We start from the raw sequence: 12,184 nt of genomic DNA, 5'->3' as shown, positions 1-12,184 counted from the left end.
AGCACTGCACTCCCTATTCATCTTTATTGTTTGTCCACCCTTCAATGAACTCTTTTTGGCTAGTAGCTCCTTTATATACTTGATGTAGGAGGGCATTTGCTGGAGGGCCTTAATGAATGGTATATTTACATCAAGAGATGCAAACATGTCGAGGAACCTTGAATACATTCTTCCTGCTACATTACTCTTGAGCCTTTGGGAAAAGGGTGCATATGGGTTCAAGATCTCCCTTTTCTTTAGCTCTTCCCTGAGTGTGGGTTAGGGTGCATAGTTTCTTTCTTCATGATTTTTGTTTGGACTGTCTTGGAGGTGTTCTATTTGTGTGTCTACTTCCTCCACACTCCTCTCATCACTTGTGGAGATCATCTTGCATTCTTCCCACCTGACCTTCCTTATTTCTCCTCCTGGATTCTTCTCTGTGTCACTGGGAAATCCATCAGTGGGTTTAGGAAACTGTTGAGATAGATACCCTACTTAGGATTCTAGTTTCTTGATGGTTTCCCATTGGTTTTTGATATTAGCTCGCACTTCATCCTTAAATACCTTGTTGTCTTGGACTTCTTTGCATATATCTTCAAGTAAAGTCTCAATTTTGGAAAGTCTATCCTCGGTTAGTGATGGTGGGTTGAGATTAGGTGGTTGAGAAGGGTGGTTAGGTGGGTGTTCATAGGATCTCTATGAGGTATGTTGGTGAGTTGCATTGTTGTTGGGATTGTGGTTGTGGCGTCTCTTGTATTGGCCTTTGTCTTGTTGATTTCCCCATCCAAAGTTAGGGTGATTTCTCCATCCAAAGTTGTAAGTTTTGGAGTACGGATCATGGATTTGTCTAGGTGAGTTTCCAACATAATTGGCTTGTTCCCAGTCACATTCTTCTCCTATATTCACTCCTTCTTGAGCTGGTGATGAAGTGATGACTGCTGCAACTTGGTTTTCCTCCACCTTCTTGGTAAGATCTGCTAGCTGCTTGGTGATCATCTTATTTTGAGCCAGTAATGCATCCATGTGATTTAGCTCCATTACTCCTCGAGTGTTGCTTCTTTCAGAAGCATAGAAGTAGTCATTCTCAGCTACCGTTTCAATGATATCTATGGCTTCTTCAATAGTTTTCTTCTTGTTTAGAGAGCCACCTGATGAATGGTCTACAGCTTTCTTTGACTCATAAGAAAGACCTTCATAGAAAATGTGAAATTGAACCCATTCATTGAACATGTCTGGTGGGCATCTTCTTGTTAAGTCCTTGAACCTCTCTCATACCTCATAGAGAGTTTCACCATCTTGTTGTCTGAAAGTTTGTACCTCAGCTCTCAGCCTGTTAATTCTTTGAGGAGGATAGAATCTTGCCAAAAACTTGTTCACCACATCTTTCCAATTTGTTAAGCTCTCCTTCGGGAAGGATTCAAGCCACTTAGATGCTTTGTCCCTGAGTAAAAAAGGGAACAAAAGCAGCCTATAGACATTCGGATGGACTCCATTAGACTTCACTATGTCAGATATTCTTAGGAAGGTGGTTAGATATTGATTGGGGTCTTCTTGGGCACTTCCTCCAAATGAGCAGTTGTTCTGAACAAGGGTGATGAGCTGGGGTTTTAATTCAAAGTTGTTGGCATGTATGGTGGGCTTTTGGATGCTACTTCCACAATTTTCTGAGTTTGGATTGATGTAAGAGTCTAGAACTCTCCTCTCTTGCCCAGCATGATTTGCAGGGCCTTCTCTGGCATGGTTGTGAGCTTCTCCTTCATGATTGTTTTCCAAGTTCTCTTCCATGTTTGTTTCAAAGTACTCTTCCTCTTCCTCAGTACCAACAACTTTTTTTCCTCTTGCTTCCCTCTTTGATCTATGGAATGTCCTCTCCGGTTCTGAATCAAAGGAAGTTGAAGCTCTACTTCTTCTCCTTGTCATACAACTAACAGAGCACACAGCAAGAAATAAAATGAAGAGATTGTTCTTGTTAGAGTGATTGTTAGTATGAGTTGTGCAATTTATCAAACATTTAGTGGGTTAGTGAGCATAATTGTAAGTAAATTCAAAGAAAAAAAGAAGATAACGAGGGGATAGGGGGTGAGGAAGAAACTAAATAAACTGAAGGTAAATGACTGAATAAAATAAACAAACAAAAGAAAAATGCTCAATCTTGTGAACTTCCAACTTAATCATTGTTGATTCAAAATCAATCCCCGGCAACGGCACTGAAGAACTGAAGATTGACGGTTTAGAAGTTATAGTAAACTCTCGTTGTAAGTATAGTTACTAAACCAAGCAATCAACCTTTCTTACAAACGTTTTGGTTGTCACAAGTAACAAACCCCTAAATAAATTGATAACCGAAGTATTTAAACCTCGGGTCGTCTTCTCAAGGAATTGTAGGGAGTTGTGTTCTTATTATTGGTTATGAGTTTTGTAAATTGGGGGTTTTGAGAATGAGGAACAAGTATGATAAATGACAAATAAAATAAATAAATGACTGTAAAATAAACTCTTGGCAAGGTATGAAAAATTGGAAGTCCTATCCTAGTTATCCTTATCAATGATGATGAAAATTGAATCTTAATCCCACTTAGTTAACCTCTGCTGGTGCGAAGGAATGTCAAGTTTCTAATTAGTTTGATCTTCAAATCCTAGTTAATTCCTAGAAAAAGATTGGGATTATAGAAGTTCAAGCTAATTAGCAAAGATAGCGATTATCGATCACATTGAGTTTGATAACTCAAGAGTTACTGATTTCTTAACCAAAGCCAGGAATGTAGAAAGCTAAATTAAAATCATAAATATCTGGAATACCTCAAATAATATTCATTCAAAGCAGTCAATTCTAACATGGAAAATATTCATAACCCAATTGGGCAACATAAATCAAACATAAATAAAAGCATTAAAGTATCTCAAAGTAGAAGAGAGGTCAAAATAAAGGAATATTGAACGTGATATGAAGAGTTGAATTAAATCCTTTGTTTCTAAAAATCCTAATCCTAAATCCTAAGAGCGAAGAGAGAACCTTTCTCTCTAAAAGCTACATCTAAAATTATGAAATGTGTGTTATGAGTGAATGAGTATGAATGAATGGATTCTCCCACTTTATAGCCTCTAATCTGTGTTTTCTGGGCCGCAAACTGGGTCGAAAACAGCCCAGAAATCGCTGGAGAAGAAATATGCCACGCTGATTTTCGTCACTGCGACGTGTCCGTGTGGAGCACGCGTTCGCGTCGCCTGTCTGTATGGCCACTATTCCAAATTATATATCAAATTGAAGCGCCGGATGTTAGCTTTTCAATGCAACTAGAACCGCGTCATTTGGACCTCTGTAGCTCATGTTATGATCATTTTAGTGCAAGAGTGTTAGGCTGACAGCTTTGCAGTTCCTTCAGCTTCTTGTATTCCTTCCACTTTTGCATGCTTCTTTTCCATCCTCTAAGCCATTCCTGCCTTGTAATCCCTGAAATCACTTAACATACATATCAAGGCATCTAATGGTAATAAGAAAAGATTAAATAAAAGAAAATAAAAGCCAAAGAAGCATGTTTTCAATCATTGAACAAATTCTGGGAAGGAATTGTAAGACATGCAAATCATATGAATAAATGTATGAAAGATTGATAAAATCCACTCAATTAAGCACAAGATAAACCATAAAATAGTGCTTTATCAACCTCCCCACACTTAAACATTAGCATGTCCTCATGCTAAGCTCAAGAGAAGCTATAAAGGAGTGAAGAGGAATGATAGAGAGTATGCAATGCAACCTATCTATGTGAATGCAACTACATGCAAAATGTTTCTACCTACTTGGTTAAAAGTAAATAAGTTCCCCAAGACAAAAATAATTCAAATTCCACTAATTCAAATTACACAATAAAAAGCAAGTAAACTTGTGAGAAGATAGCTCATGAAAGCAGGGAACATAAAATCAAGCATTGAACCCTCACTGGTAGTGTATATCACTCTAATCTCTCAAGTGTCTATGGTCAATCACTCTATTCTTCTCTAATCATGCTTTCTAAACGTTGTTCTTCATCTAACCAATCAACAAATATTTAATGTAGACATACAAACATCATGAGGTCTTTTTCAAGGTTGTAATGGGGCTAAGGTAAGGGTAAGGGTATATATATAAGGCTAAGTGAGCTAAATAATTGAACCCTTGATTAGTCTAAGATCTCACCTAACATATACATACTTTATACAATTTAAAATGCTTTACCTAGCTACCCAAATTTTTTCCACTTTTATATTACATGCTCATGTATCAAACTTATTTTTGAATTTTGTCCCATGTGCATTGATTCTCTTTATTTTGCATTTGGGGTATATTATATATATTTTTTTTATTTTTTTATTATTATTTTTTTTATTTTTTTTGTATCCCCTTGTTCAATTACTTAAAAATTTTTTTCTCTTTTTTTTTCAATGCACATGGTAATTTAATTATTTTGATTTCACATGAGCATGCTTCCCAAATTTTCAAATAACTTATTCAATTTAATTTTCTACTTTTTTTTTCTATCATCCCATGTTCCCATAAAATTCCCCACACTTAAATTATACACAATATCTATTTTAAGCTAACCAAGGATTCAACTTGGGATTGTTATTTTATTTTTCTGCTTAAGGTTAGTAATGTGGTTATAATACAAAAAGGGAGTAAAAAGCTCAAGGTGGCTAACAAGGGTGACATAAAAGAGTAGGCTTATATGGGAATAGTGAGCAAAAACAAGTAATGGCCTCAATCATATGCAAGCATGTAAATACACTAAATAATAGACATATAGATTGGAACAAAATCTAGATTGCAGTTATAGAGAAGGAAACACACAAGAATAAAATATTATGGTTAAATAATGTAACCATACAATTAAGCTCAAATCTCATGGGTTGTGTGTTCTTAGCTTTTTAAACTATGTTCCAATTACAACTTCAAACAAATTTAACAAAAATTTTTCAATTCAAATTAGTGAAATACTATAAAAATTTCTTGAAAAAGAAAATATTACTACAAGCATGTAGTAACTAAATGCATAAAATTAAACAAACATGCAATCAAATATGCAAATGCAGCAATGAACAAACTAACATTGGTGTTGAAAAGAAAAGAAGTAACTAACCCACAGAGATCGGTATCGACCTCCCCACACTTAAAGATTGCACCGTCCTCGGTGCGTGCTAAGATGTACAGGTGGATGGGTGGCTCCGCAGTTGGTGCTCCTTTTGTTCCTTTCCTTGCCGGTGGTTTGGGAGTAGCTTTCTCTTTACCCTTCTTGGTAGCCATCCTGAAAAGGGAGAAGAGAAAGGGACATGAAGTCAAAGGGATAGAGCAGAGAGGAGGGCAGTATGAGTGATAATCATGCCAAAGTAAAGAAGAATGTCGTTAACACATGGTTGCGACTCCATGAAATTAGGACAACAATGGAAATAGGGCATGATAAATTGAGGCAATTAAATGCAAGATGTTTATTGGCATGCTGGCAAAGGCATGAGTAGCATAAATCAAGCATTAAAAGCCATAATGTGTTATTAGTCGTGAGAAACTAACAATAACATTTGTACTGACAATCATATTTAATTAATAAAATATTGGAAAGGGTTTGTGAAAAACAGGCATTAGAGTAGAAAGATAGAATAATGAAGAATGCACAATGCCATACGGGCTTTTTCACAAACACTTAGTATGCATGTTAAATAAGGTATAGAGAGTATTAAATTGAACTTGCAAACACCCTTAAAAAAATAATATATAATTATCAAACAATTTCTTAACAATCCACAAGCAAAATATAAGAAATAATGACCCAAATTAATTTTCAGCACCAATGAAAATAATGCAATGAATGAAAGTATGCAAATAAATTGAATGAATGGAAGTGAAGAGAGATGAGAAGTTAAAGAGATGAAGAAGAAGAAAGTAAGAAAAGAAGGAAGAAAGAAATAAGAAGGGAAGAAAAGATTTAGATATGGGGAAGAAAAGATAAGATATTTGGTTGCTCTGGATAAGCTGTGCGCCGCTTGTGACGCGGACGCGTGAGTGACGCGTTCGCGCGGATAACGCTTCTATGAAATGACGCGGACGCGTCATTCACACGGTCGTATGAATCGATTTGTGCTATTAGCGCGAGTGCAGCCTCGCGGCCGCACAACTCTCTGTTTAAAACTCATATTGCCAAATTTTAGGGTGACGCGGTCGCGTGGGTGACGCGATCGCGTGGATGGCTTATTTTGAAAAACGACGCGGACGCGTAGGGCACGCGTTCATGTGGTAGGGCTTGTGCTGCTAGCACGAGTCTAGCCCAATTCTAGCTCAACTTTCGGCCATACACCCTTTTTACGTCGATTTCAGGGCACGCGTTCGCGTGGGTGACGCGGACGCGTGGGAGGAATTTTTCCCACATGACGCGGATGCGTCAGCGACGCAGTCGCGTCGGTCAAATTGTGCCAGAGGCACGCCTCCATCCACGCTCTCGCGTGACTCTCTGTTCAATTCTCCTTTCTTCAAAATGCACTGGTGACGCGGACGCGTCAGCGACGCTGCCGCGTCACGTGCGTGCTTTTTTTTATGCGGAATACAATGCTACTATGAATGTTATGCAAAACTCCAGGTTCAATAAAATACAAAAATAAAACTCGAAACAAATAAAAATAAAAATGAAAAAGAAACGATCATACCACGGTGGGTTGTCTCCCACCTAGCACTTTTAGTTAAAGTCCTTAAGTTGGACATATGATGAGCTTCCTATTATTGTGGCTTGTGCTTGTATTCATCCAAAAATCTCCACCAATGTTTGGAATTCCAGTAGCCTCCGGGATTCCAAACTAGGCGCAGAATGCCTTCAACTAAGTTAAAGCAAGTGACAAGGCCCCAAGAGTATTGATTTCGAGATTGAATTCCAAGGTCCCAAACCTTGCTTTTGTACCCGTCTTCTTGTTGATCATTAGTGTTCCAACCTGGTGGCAGGCAATCTGAATTCCCACTAAAGCGGTCAAACAACTTCCTAAACCCATTCAGTTGAGCTCTACACCAGCCTTTGCATTTAAATTTGAAGCTTCCAACCATAATGAACCTTGCAGGACAATGCTTACCATTGACCATCTTCCTCTTACTCTTAATGCCACAAAGTGTTCTAAGTTGACCATCCATCTCCAGTAGCCCATATTCAAGTAGAATTAGAAAGCTAAGGGATATGAATTTTACCCACTTGAATGTTGTGAAGTATGATGGCAACTTAGGGGGGAGGGGTTTCTAATGAACTTGCAAGCTCCACTCCTTTGTGTTCTTCTTTGACAACTACCACATCTTTGCAAGCTTCTTCAATATCAACCTCTTCCTCTTGGTAGCTTTCTTCTAATTTGATTTCTTATTCATTGTTCACTGAGGGCATGGGAGGTTGTGCTTCTTCTTCTTTAATCTTCATCTCTTGATCAACTTCTTCCAAGTCTTCAACCATGATATGCCTTGAAGGTTGTACACCCTCCTCAACATCAACGTCAAATACCTTGGAAGGAGGCTCTATGAACGGACTTTCCAATGGAGGCTCAGCATCTCCTAAGTCTTCGACCACTTCTTCTTCTTCAATAATTCTGGCTTCCTCCACTTGTTCCAGTACAAATTCATGCTCCTTACTGTCCACCGGAGTTTCTAATGTCTCCTTCATGCTACGTTCTTCATTAGATTGTCCACATGAAGCCATGGAGGTTCCTTGAGTGTCCGAACGTTGGAAAGCTAATTGATTTATCGCTTGATTCAATTGATGAAGGGTTGCATGAAATTGATCTACTGTTTCCTTGAAATGATCCCGTGACTCTTGTTCCTCCTTGATGATTACCTTTCCATGACAACTCCCTTCAATTATTCCTTCATCTTCAAGGATCTCTTCTACTTTCACCTTTAGTGCCTCCTCTAGCTCCTTATAAAGTATGGATTTGCGAAGACGATCCTCTCTCTCTTGTTCTATATCAATAGCATAGCTCTTGGATTGATGGATGTGGGTGCTCTTCCATGGATGGTGGTGATAGGATGGATGGATCATTATGTGGTTGAGATGGAAGTGCATTGGAGCTTGAGGGTTGATTGTTGAAGGTATTTGGTGGTCCGATTTGGGCGGCGAGAGCTTGTATAGTAGAGTTAAGATCAGTAAATGCTTTCTCCATGGAGGTTTGGGGTGGATAGGAGGGTTCATTTGTTGGGAGAAAGGGTTCATGGTAGGGAGGTGGTTCATCTTAATAAGGATATGGAGATGGTGTATATTGGGGTGGTGGTTCTAGGTATGGCTCATAGGTGGTTGGTGTGGTGGATAAGGATTAGGGTCATATGGAGGTGTTTGGTAGAAATGGGCTTGTGAGTTTGGTGGTTCAAAGGTATGTTGTGGAAGTGGTTCATAACTCATAAGCATAGGGTGGGGCTTGTTGGTAACTACAAGGGGGTCTACCATATCTATCATTTTGGTATGCATTGTAGAATGGTCTTCGTCCATGATATCTTGGAAGGTGTTGTTGCCTAAAGGGTTGATCAGATCCTCTTGGCTCCGTCCATCTTTGATTGCTTTGACCTTGATGCATATTCCTCTTATAGCTTCCTCTTCCTGCAACATAGTTGTAACCAGACTCAGCCAAAGGGGTGAGAGTTCATGGTAGTAAGAGAAAATAAAAACAAAAATTAATAAAAAGAAAACATTTTGAAAAAAATATGATTTTTGAAAAAGATAAGAAAATATTTTTGAAAAAGATATGATTTTTGAAAAAGATATGATTTTTTTTTGAAAAAGATTTGAAATTTAACGGCGCCATTTTGAAGAACTGAAGATTGACGGTTTAGAAGTTATAGTAAACTCTCGTTGTAAGTATAGTTACTAAACCAAGTAATCAACCTTTCTTACAAACGTTTTGGTTGTCACAAGTAACAAACCCCTAAATAAATTGATAACCGAAGTATTTAAACCTCGGGTTTGCAGGGAGGTGTGTTCTTATTATTGGTTATGAGTTTTGTAAATTGGGGGTTTTGAGAATGAAGAACAAGTATGATAAATGACAAATAAAATAAATAAATGACTGTAAAATAAACTCTTGGCAAGGTATGAGAAATTGGAAGTCCTATCCTAGTTATCCTTATCAATGATGATGAAAATTGAATCTTAATTCCACTTAGTTAACCTCTGCTGGTGCGAAGGACGGTCAAGTGGCTAATTAGTTTGATCTTCAAATCCTAGTTAATTCCTAGAAAAAGATTGGGATTATAGAAGTTCAAGCTAATTAGCAAAGATAACAATTATTGATCACGTTGAGTTTGATAACTCAAGATTTACTGATTTCTTAACCAAAGCCAGGAATGTAGAAAGCTAAATTAAAATCATAAATATCTGGAATACCTCAAATAACATTCATTCAAAGCAGTCAAATCTAACATGGAAAATATTCATAACCCAATTGGAAAACATAAATCAAACATAAATAAAAGCATTAAAGTATCTCAAAGTAGAAGAGAGGTCAAAATAAAGGAATATTGAACCTGATATGAATAGTTGAATTAAATCCTTAATTTCTAAAAATCCTAATCCTAAATCCTAAGAGAGAGGAGAGAACCTCTCTCCCTAAAAGCTACATCTAAAATTATGAAAAGTGTGTTATGAGTGAATGAATATGAATGAATGGATTCCCCCACTTTATAGCCTCTAATCTGTGTTTTCTGGGCTGCAAACTGGGTCGAAAACAACCCAGAAATCGCTGGAGAAGAAATCTGCCACGCTGATTTTCATCACTGCGACGCGTCCGCGTGAAGCACGCGTACGCGTCGCCTGTCTGTATGGCCATTATGGCAAATTATATATCAAATCGAAGCCCCGGATGTTAGCTTTTCAATGCAACTGAAACCGAGTCATTTGGACCTCTGTAGCTGAAGTTATGATCGTTTTAGTGCAAGAGGGTCAGGCTGACAGCTTTGCAGTTCCTTCAACTTCTTGTATTCCTTCCACTTTTGCATGCTTCCTTTCCATCCTCTAAGCCATTCCTGCCTTGTAATCCCTGAAATCACTTAACACACATATCAAGGCATCTAATGGTAATAAGAGAAGATTAAATAAAAGAAAATAAAAGCCAAAGAAGCATGTTTTCAATCATAGAACAAATTCTGGGAAGGAATTGTAAGTCATGCAAATCATATGAATAAATGTATGAAAGATTGATAAAATCCACTCAATTAAGCACAAGGTAAACCATAAAATAGTGGTTTATCAGGCACCATAAACTTGATGCATGAAAACTTGTCTCTCAACAAATTTCCCTTCGGCAAGTATACCGAATTGTCGTCAAGTAAAATCTCACAATAGAGTAGGTCGAATCCCATAGGGATTGATTGGTCAAGCAACTTTAGTTGGAAGAATATGCTAGTTGAGCTAAACAGAATGTAGTTGATGTTGCAGGAAATTAAATGGCAGGAAAGTAAATTGCAAGAAATAAAGTGCAGAATCTTAAATGGGAAATCGGGGAGATGAACATGGAAATAAATGGCAGAAAGTAAAGAGAATGGTAAGATTAGAGATGGGGAATTCATTGGGCTCAGGAGATGTTGTATTCTCCGGATCAAATTCATTTTCATCTCTTCCTCAATCGAAGCATCTATTGATCTCCTTGGCAATCTTAAGTGATTGGATTCCAATTCCTTGGCAACCCAATCTCTCTAAGGTTGAACAATTGCCCAATTCCTTGATTTAATTGCTCATGGGAAGAGATGAAGTTTGGTCACTGATTATATCACATGTATTTCCAAATCAAAGTGTTGGGAGGATTACATGTCACTATATCTGCCCAGACCCCAATTTGGTCCAACATGAGAAAGCATTCCTAGCATGATCTCCTCATCCCTTTCCAAGGCTCAGAGGAGATCCAATTATGGAGAGTTTCTTTTCCAAGACAACTAACCAATTGAATTAAGATCGAAAGCTTTCTAGTAAATCAAAAGAGAAGAAAGAAGAAGAAGAATGAAAACTATAATTGACCCATCAAATTACAACAGAGCTCCCTAACCCAATGAAAGGGGTTTAGTTGTTCATAGCTCCAGAAATGGAAAATGGCAGAAAAGAATACATCTTAGCTAGAAAACGCAGAAAAGTAAATATATAGAGGGTAGTTCTCTAAAGTGCCCAACTTCTCTATAGTTTAAAACTACTCTTATATATACTACTCTTCTTGATCTTCTAGTGAGTTCTTCGAGTCTTGGATGTGAGCCTTAGATCTTGAGTTGAAGCAGTTATAATCTTTAGTGGGCTCAGCTTGCAGAAAAGTGTGAGTTAGGCATGGGCGTTAGTGATGTTAAGGTTAAGTGAGAATGTAGGTTCGAGAACGTTAGTGGCAATCACCTTTTTCACTAACGTTCCAACCTCATATAGTCCGCGTTAACTTCAACGTTAGTGGCACTAACGTGACCACTAACGTTGCCTTATGATCCTTCGCAAGCATTATTGGGAATCACCTTTTCCAATAACGATGCCTTGTGCCCCTCTTTCCATACGTTAGAGTTCACGTTAGTATAACTAACGTGACTCTTAACATGGGCATGCCTCAGCTTTGAGAGCTGGTGGACGAAATTGTGATCACATCAATGTAGTATTATTTGTTGTTGTATGGAATCCTTATTATGGCACTTATATGTGGACACAACTCCGTTCAACTAACCAGCAAGTGTACTAGGTCGTCCAAGTAATACCTTACGTGAGTAAGGGTCGATCCCACAGAGATTGTTGGTATGAAGCAAGCTATGGTCATCTTGTAAATCCCAGTCAGGAGGATAAAATTATGGAATTTAGAAAATCAAATATGATTAATAAAAATAAACAGAAAATAAAATGGATAGAGATACTTATGTAAATCAATAGTGGAAATTTCAGATAGGCGTATGGAGATGTTGTGCTCCTCTTGAATCTCTACTTTCTTATTACATTCATCCTATCCTTCTTACTCCTTTCCATGGCAAGCTGTATGTAGGGCATCACCGTTGTTAATGGCTACATCCCATCCTCTCAGTGAAAACGTTCCTATGCTCTGTCACAGCACGGCTAATCATCTGTCGGTTCTCAATCAGGTTGGAATAGAATCCCTTGATTCTTTTGCGCTTGTCATCACGCCCAGCCTTCAGGAGTTTGAAGCTCGTCACAGTCATTCAATCCCAGAATCCTACTCAGAATACCACAGACAAGGTTTAGACTTTCCG

The 12,184-nt window shown here is 38.0% G+C and overlaps 1 non-coding gene across 1 annotated transcript; it reads left to right on the top strand.

Annotated features, from left to right (window-relative positions):
* Positions 1–1,207: 1,207 nt before the first annotated feature.
* Positions 1,208–1,311, top strand: LOC127746336 (small nucleolar RNA R71). Its single transcript, XR_008007955.1, has one exon. It is a non-coding gene; the product is annotated as a small nucleolar RNA R71 (small nucleolar RNA).
* Positions 1,312–12,184: the final 10,873 nt, after the last annotated feature.

Source organism: Arachis duranensis, chromosome 3 (assembly GCF_000817695.3).
Source record: "Arachis duranensis cultivar V14167 chromosome 3, aradu.V14167.gnm2.J7QH, whole genome shotgun sequence".
NCBI lineage: Eukaryota > Viridiplantae > Streptophyta > Magnoliopsida > Fabales > Fabaceae > Arachis > Arachis duranensis.
The sequence above is the reverse complement of the archived record's forward strand: the minus strand, read 5'-3'. Positions and strand labels throughout refer to the sequence as shown.